We start from the raw sequence: 8,892 nt of genomic DNA on the forward strand, positions 1-8,892 counted from the left end.
TATCTTTACCAATGTTATTTATTCTATTGTGTAGTTTTCAGTTACTGTTCAGTATCCTTTCACTTCAGCCTGAAGGATGCCCTTTAGTATTTCCCGTGGTGAAAGGCTCCTAGAAACAATATACCTCCGTTTTTTTTTTAATAGTTCCGATTGATACAAAATTTTTACTTTAATTCTTTTTCTTTGAGGCCTTTGAATGATGATGCCACTACGTAGCCTCCGGTATGTCTGATGAGAGTCAGCTGGTAATATTGTTGAGGATGCCTGTATGAGTTATGTCTTGGAACACAAATTGTTCCAAAGTCTGACATAATTAAACTTGGGCTTTATGGTTTTGTTTTTTGGTTTTTGTTTCTGCCTCATCAACTCTTGTTCCCTTGGCTGAGTGGTGGTGATTGCACAGACATCAGTGTGGTCTGCACCACTATGTCTGCCAACATGGCCACCACCACCACCCAAACATGCTTCACCAATGACTACACGTACTTTAAGGAGCTCAGCAATGTGCTTTCTCTGTGGCTTGCAGGTATGTGCAGAATTCCTGCATGCAGGATGATACAGCAAAAATCATCAATACCAAGAATTTACCTGCCTAAGAGCCCCAGAAACTAGAATGTGAAGTCAAACTATTGTGACTTTTGAAACATGCAAACATCAAGTGCCTTTATGACAGAAGAAGGGTTCACAACCTCAGGTTTGACCACGTTACTGGAAAGTAGCTATTTGATGAGATTGTGGCCAGAGGGTAGTACAGTGAAACTGGTTCTGTATACATCAAATTCTGGAAAGTGTTAGCCACATCACCAGCATGACATTGTCCACCAAGACCTGAAGCCTGGCAACCCAATGTTGGCAAGCAAATGCAAAGATGCGAACACAAAGCTGGCCTGGTCATGGAAGTGTGGGAGAACAACAGGGTGGGCTTAATTTTTAAAAAAATTTTTTTTTAAGTTTATTTATTTTTGACAGAGACAGAGTGCATGCATGAGCTGGGGAGGGGCAGAGAGAGAGGGAGACACAGAATCCGAAGCAGGCTCCAGGCTCCAAGCTGTCAGCACAGAGCCCAATGCAGGGCTCGAACTCACAAACTGTGAGATCATGACCTGGGCTGAAGTCGGACGCTTAACCGACTGAGCCGCCCAGGTGCCCCAGGGTAGGCTTAATTTTGATGGTACCCCAGGTTAGGTGTCCCCTATGGCCTTGAGGAAAGATCCCTATGGAAAACCTGTGGCCATCTGGGCCTGTGGGATCTTCCGTATATATTCTGTTGGGATTGTCTCCTTTCTTGGATGAAGATCAGCATAAGCCATATCAGCAGATCAAGGCCAGAGCCTATGATTTCCCATCACAAGTGTAGGATACAGTGACTCCTAAAGCAAGAACTTGATCAAGCAGCGGCTGACCATAAACCCCACAAAATGCATCACGCCTCACCCGGCTCTCAAGTACCAATGGGTCTGTCACAGATTCCCCAGTGGCATCCATGATGCATCATCATGAGACTGTGGAGTGTTTGTGCAAGTTCAAAGTCCTGAGAAATATGAGCGGTGACATGCTCACGACCGTGCTTTCCTCCAGGAATTTTTCAGGTGCCAAAAGTGTATTGAGCAAGAAGTCAGATGGTATTTGAAAGGAACAGAAACCACCATGGTGCACAGTTCACAGATGGCATCAAGAAGTCCACAGAGAGCTGCAACATAACCATGGAAGATGAAGACCTCAAAGTGCACAAACAGGAGACCATGAAGATCATCAAACAATAGACCGAGGTTGTTAACAATGGGGTCCTCGAGGCCTACAGGAAGATCTGTGATTTAAGCCTTACTTCTTTTGATCTCCAGGCCCAGGATAACCTCACAGAGGGGATGGATTTCTACAAGTCTTACTTCGAGAGGCTTCTACCCCAAAACAAGAAGCCCATTCGCAGCACCTTCTTGAACATACACATCTACATGACTCATGGATGCAGCTTACATCTCCTACATCTACCTCACCTGGTACATTGAGAGAAGAGTCAGCCTCTCCCCAGCCAGGTGGAGACCCCAGTCCAGCAACGTTGAGATGGCAAATGGCTCAGAGTTCTCTATCACTGCTACGGTGATCTCAGTCACAGAGGCATTAGGAGATCCCAGCCAGCCAGAGATCACTGAGCCTTTGTGGTCAGTGGTTCTGGAGGACATGAGCGACAGTGGCAGCCCTGTTCGTTTGAGATTTAAAACAAGTTACAAAATGGCGGCAGCCAAGGCACACCCTTGCATGTGGCCCTCCCACCTGCCCTTTTATCTATGTCTGCTCTATTGAGATGGTTTTACATTTAAGAAATAAAAAATAGAAGGGGCGCCTGGGTGGCGCAGTCGGTTAAGCGTCCGACTTCAGCCAGGTCACGATCTCGCGGTCCGTGAGTTCGAGCCCCGCGTCAGGCTCTGGGCTGATGGCTCAGAGCCTGGAGCCTGTTTCCGATTCTGTGTCTCCCTCTCTCTCTGCCCCTCCCCCGTTCATGCTCTGTCTCTGTCTGTCCCAAAAATAAATAAAAAACATTAAAAAAAAACATTAAAAAAAATTAAAAAAAAATAAAAAAAAAGAAATAAAAAATAGAAAAGAAGATTGTTAAAAAATGGAATTCATATGATAGTTCTAATTTTCAATATTTGAGGAACCTCCATAGTGTTTTCCACCGTGGCTGTGCCAGTTTGCATTCCCTCCAACAAAGCACAAGGTGGGAATCTTCACCAGCATTTGTTATCTTCTGTCTTCTGATAATAGCCATTCTGACCAATGTGCCGATATCTCGCTATGCTTTTGATGTGCATTTCCCTGATGTTGAGTGATATTAAGCTTTTTTCATGTGCCTGTTGGCCACCTGTATGTTTTCTTTGGAAAATGTCTCTTCAGATCTTCTGCCCTCATTTTTCATTTTTATTTTATTTTTTTTTAATTTTTTTTTCAACGTTTTTTATTTATTTTTGGGACAGAGAGAGGCAGAGCATGAACGGGGGAGGGGCAGAGAGAGAGGGAGACACAGAATCGGAAACAGGCTCCAGGCTCCGAGCCATCAGCCCAGAGCCCAACACGGGGCTCGAACTCACGGACCGCGAGATCGTGACCTGGCTGAAGTCGGACGCTTAACCGACTGCGCCACCCAGGCGCCCCACCATTTTTCATTTTTAAATCAGATTGTCTAGGTTGTTGTTGTTGTTGTTGTTGTCATTGAGCTGTATGAGTTCTTTATGTATTTTTAATATCAACCTCTTATCAGATATGATTTACAAGTATCTTCTCCCATTCAGATCAGTGTAGAGAATATAGTTGGTAATATTGTATTAATTTTGTATAGTGACAGATGATAAATACACTTGTGGTGGTAATTATTTTCTGATGTATACAAATGTCAAATCACTATGCTGTACACTTGAAACTAAATTGTGTGTCGTTGAACCTCAATTATAAAAAAGAGAGAGATAGAGAAAGAAACAGAACGGCCAGACCAAAAAAAAAAATTCAGTTTTTAAGGCCATTTTGGGGGGCTTGGTCTAGCTCCAAGAAGACTGTTCTCACCTATATTTTTGCCTGGTTCTGTTAAAATTCTAACTTGTTGAACTTAATATTGTTGTTCTCATAGAGCTACCAGCTTCCTTTTAATTGCTTACTACCAAAATTTCCATGGTTTTCAACAGCGCCCTTATGCTTAAACTTCCCCATGCTTTGTTCCAAATACAGCCTGTTTCCTTGGGGAGAGCTCTTTGTTCTTACTGTCTTCCTCTCCTGCTGCATAAATCTTGTGCACCACGGCTGTGGAGTTGAGTTAGAGGTAGAGAGGAGGCCAAATTCTCTCAGAATGAAACCTTTGCTTTACAAACAGGGCTCAGGGCAAGGGCAGTAGCATGTGATCTTCTCAGCATGCCCCCAACTGGCATAAAACCTCTATCCTCTGGTAAAGTTAAAGAAAAATGTTAGGGCTCCTGTACCTGGAATAGAGCCTCCTTCTTATGAGTTGAGGATAAATGGAAGAAGGGAGCCCCAGGTCTCTCATTGTCTATTATCTGGAATAGAGCTCTTGCAGCATAGAGCTGGGGAGAAAAAGAATTGCTGAAGTCTTACATCTCCTGGAGAGACTGTAGTCCTAGGCTGTGCCCTGGAAGAACAGAGAGCCACACCCACCTGAGGACGAATACCATCCCAGGGAGCTGGCTAGGTTTGGAGAGCCTAGTGGCTCAAGTTCCCACTCTTGATATGTTTACCCACATTTAGTAGAATTTTTTTCTTCGTCGATTGGTTTATGACCTTAGTACAATATTCAGGGGTTTTGAATGTTGTTGTTGTTGTTGTTGTTGTTTGTTTGCTTGTTTGCTTTTGTCATTTTCACCAGTAAAAGCCATTTCACTTGAGAAAGAGCCATTCCAGATGTCATTAAAGGCAAGTGTTTGTTTGTTTTTCCTCAAAATAAACACACTACCACAAGGAATATAATCCTCATTACTGCATTTGAATAGTTATGTATGAAATACATTTTGGAGGAGAGAACCACTGTTCTCTGCAATATATTATGAAACTTGGGGTATATTAAATAATGAAATACATGTGAAGTTATCTAGCATTAGAGCTGACATATAAGTGGTTCTTGACAAATTACTCTTCTTTCTGAATATGTTGGGGGTCATTTTGTGATTGTAATTAACCTGAAATTGATCTTGCATTCAGCATAGGCTTGAGAGTGCTGTTTAAAATTTTCTCCTGTCACAGAAGAACAGATACTGGTAAGAAAATGTTCTGAAAATTATAGAGTCTCAGACCTAATTTGCAACAGTGTGAACTATGCTTAGTTATATATGTTTTTGTATCAATAATTATTTTATGCTAATGTTCACATATGTAGGTGTTTCTAACATCTGTTATTTCTGTGTGGAGAAATGCATCCAACTAGAACTTCTAATCCTTACTGAGCCTTCAAAGAACTATGTAGGTGAAAGCAATAAACCCTTTGATACCACATGAGTGCCAGTCTCCTCCTCGGTTCACCCCTATACTTGATTTAGTTTAATCAATTTTATCTTGTTCCTGACCTCCAAGATTGCCTGCAATTTTACTCTGTCTTTTAGATTTGTGCGCTGATTAAAGTTTTTTTGCCTTACCCTTGGAACTTATTAAGTATGTAACTGAGATTTACCTTTTGGCTTTTCTCACTTTTACCTATTTATGAGATTTGATATTAATTCTGGCTTCTCTTCACGGGCCAGGGGAGGAAGTAAAATATTAAACCTTTCACTTCATCAGTTCCATGAGCCAAATACCACTTTACACATATTGTAAATTGTTTTAAACAAAAATAAATTTTTAAAGAATATTTATTTTATTATTTTAATAAATTATTTAAAACTGTTTGATTTACACATAGAACTGAGAGCTTAACTGAACTATGAAATTTATCTTTAAAAGTGCTGTGGACGTTATAGAGAGAACTTCTCTCAGAGCTAGGGAAACCGGGGTAGAGATCAAGAAAAAGGGGGAGTAGAAGCCAGACCTTAAGGGATTCCAATAAAAGAAGAGAATCTTGAGTGAGTGAATTAATGAATTAATGAATTCGTAAGTGAAAATATTAAAATTAATAAAACATGCCAGAGATTCTTAGTGAAGAGAGGTTTATTGGAAGCCACACTGAAAAATCATTTTTGAAAGACAAGTTATGGGGCACCTGGGTGGCTCAGTCGGTTGGGCGTCCGACTTCAGCTCAGGTCATGATCTCACAGTCTGTGAGTTCCAGCCCCGCATTGGGCTCTCAGTGCAGAGCCCACTTCGGTCCTCTGTCGCCCCCTCTCTCTGCCCCTCCCCTGCTCTCTCTTGCTCTCAAAAGTGAAAAAAAAATTTTAAAAAAAACACTAAAACAGGGGTGCCTGGGTGGCTCAGTGGGTTAAGCGTCCGACTTCAGATCAGGTCATGATCTCGCAGTCTGTGAGTTCAAGCCCCGCGTCAGGCTCTTTGCTGACAGCTCGGAGCCTGGAGCCTGTTTCAGATTCTGTGTCTCCCTCTCTCTCTGCCCCTCCCCTGCTCATGCTCTGTCTCTCTCTGTCTCAAAAATAAATAAAAACATTTTAAAAAATTAAAAAAAAGAAAGACAAGTTGAATTCAGATTATGGAAGGTGTGAGTTTTGAGAGCTAAAAGTGTCTCTCCTTTAATAAGTAAACAACTCTTATTTTTTATACATTTAAATTCAAGTTAGTTAACATACGATGTAGCTTGGCTTCAGGAGTAGAACCCAATGATTCACTTCTTACATGTGACACTGGTGCTCAACCCAAAAAGTGTTCTTCTCAATGCCCATCCCCCCACCCAACTCTCCTACAGCAACCCTCAGTTTGTTCTCTGTATTTAAGAGTCTCTTATGGTTTGCCTAAGCAGCTCAACATGTGCTGCTAATGCTATTGCTTTGTTCTGTTCTCATGAGTAGAGGAAGCTGATACATTAGGGAAATGTCAGTGAATATTACAAATCATCTATAAGAAAAAAGACTCAGACAGAACCACAAGTGAAGGGCCAACATGGGAAGTAGCTGTGGGAACGGAAAGAAAGGAGCCAGATGTGAGAAAAGTCATGAAGTCAGTACCAGCATGCTTTTGAAGGGGAGAGAGAAGCACCAAGTGTAAGCAATGCTTTGGAAAACAAGGCAGGCAAAAAATATATAAAGTTGTTGATCGTGGGAGTTTTAGATCTATGTACACTATGCACAACAGGCAATATTCTGCAGTACAAAGGATCTGAAATCTAAAGTAATAAGCATGTGGTATATTATATCCAGAGATAATAAAACTTCATAGCCTCAAGTGTGTGCTGTGAAATTTCCTTTATAAAACATTAATTATATGAATGTGTCACATTAAGCGGTTCTTGGAAAGAATTCTTATGTTCCACTCAGAAGGCTGGATTGATTTTTTTCTACCCACGAACAGTGCAAATTTAGTTAAAATATTGCTTCTCAAGGATTTTACTTTCATGTGTAAGGGATTATTTAGTATCGGCTATCAATTCAGGTAACAATTATTTCCAATGGGCAATCTGTTCTTAAGATATATGAAACCGATTAGAAAATCCCTGTAGGTTGAATATTTAATTATAAACAGTCTAATTAACTTAATTTCTCCTAATACTATAGTCTGAAATTTTGCAGAAGTCAGAAACATACACTTTCCCATTCAAGACACATGATTTATCAAAACTGCTCAGTGTGGAAAAAAATATTTTAATTCCCCGTTTTTGGAGGTTTATACATTTGGCAAAATATAACAGTTCTTGTGATTTATGACTTGAAATTTATTAATTTTCATTACTAGAACTAATTATGGCCATTTCTACTTACTATTTCCCTCATTAGAAAGCCCCAGCGCACGTCGTCAGTCAATTAATGACTCGTTGCTCTCCCTACCTTGTCTGCTGTGTTATACTCACTTCATGAGTAGTGAAGAGTTTAAGTATTTAGACAATTTTGATTACTACTATTTGTAAGGGAAAAGCAACCAAAAATGTAATAAGCTGTTCTGCATCACATCCAGGTTTTCTCAGGCCTGAAACTTATGGTTTGGAGGAATTTTGTGAAGGGAATAAAGTTTTAAATTTATTTATAAACATGTAAATAAAAATCAGGAACTTGTAAGGGTCTACATGAGTGGAAGGTCATAAAAATGTACGCATCATGATAAATCTGCCTTTAAGAAAGACAGTTGTCACTATGAAATGTAAAGGGTGAGAAAAATCCCTTTTGGCAAAGGGAAAAGCTTTCTAATGTGGCATACTAGGTAAAGTAAATGAACGAATGGCATCTTTTTTATTGTTCTTAATAAAACCTGTGGCTAGAAAGTGGTATATCTCTGTTCTTTAATTTTGTATTACCAAGTTAGCTTACAGAATGTTTACCAACAATTAAAACTTCTTATCCTTAACACCTTGAACATAATGTTGTAGCTAATAATACACCAATGGCATATCAATATATATTCTGGAAGGAAGAGAATACCCATGACAAAAATAAAAGCAGATGTCATCACTACAGGGGAACCATTTGCAACACATGCATTTGACAAAAGGCAAATATTAAAAGCATATAAAGAATTCCTACGAAACAACAAGAAAAAAAAACACATATCAGTGGAAAAATGACCAAATGATATGAACAGTTCACAAAAGTAACCAAAATAGCCCAAAAATATTCAAATGATGCGAACTTCACTCATCATCAGAGAAAGACAACCTGAACCAGAATTTACATGACTACACCGTCACCAGAATAAGGAAAATGAAAGCGTAGACAATACTAAGTTTGGGCTAGAATGTAGAGTAACGAGAGCTACCATACCCTGCTATTGAGTGAGAAAATATATATCTCCTTAGGAATACTCCTATACTATCTGCTAAAGGTCACTGAGCACCTACTATGTTATTCTCCAATTCCATGTCTTGGTGTGTACTCAACAGAAATACGAGTACCCTTTCCCCAAATTACATGTGCTAGAATGTCATAGCAGTGCTATTCATAATACAGCAAAATTCTAAAATTCTAGTGTCTATCATCATTAGAAAGATGGATAAACTGCGGATACTAGTATAATCAAATACTATACATAGTAAAACAAATTAAGTAATGCTCACCTTTGCAAACACCCTGGAATTATGAGCATTTGCAAACATAATTCCTCAGTATTCACATAAAGTGACTTTTATTATAAATATATACAAAGATTATGTGAAATTATTTAGTTCCTTCACCTTTGGGTCAGTAGAAATAATAGTATGGCAATAAGATTATAGATCCAAATGTATTTATTTTTTAGAACACTATCATAAAAAATACTGTTTTTGTTTGCTCCTGATGAAATTCTAAATATCAAGGTGTATTTCCAGACTAT

The 8,892-nt window shown here is 39.4% G+C and overlaps 1 pseudogene; it reads left to right on the forward strand.

Moving 5' to 3' along the window:
* Positions 1 to 438: 438 nt before the first annotated feature.
* Positions 439 to 2,301, forward strand: LOC131495563 (calcium/calmodulin-dependent protein kinase type II subunit gamma-like; annotated as a pseudogene).
* Positions 2,302 to 8,892: the final 6,591 nt, after the last annotated feature.

This window comes from Neofelis nebulosa, chromosome 15, assembly GCF_028018385.1.
Source record: "Neofelis nebulosa isolate mNeoNeb1 chromosome 15, mNeoNeb1.pri, whole genome shotgun sequence".
Taxonomy (NCBI): Eukaryota; Metazoa; Chordata; class Mammalia; order Carnivora; family Felidae; genus Neofelis; species Neofelis nebulosa.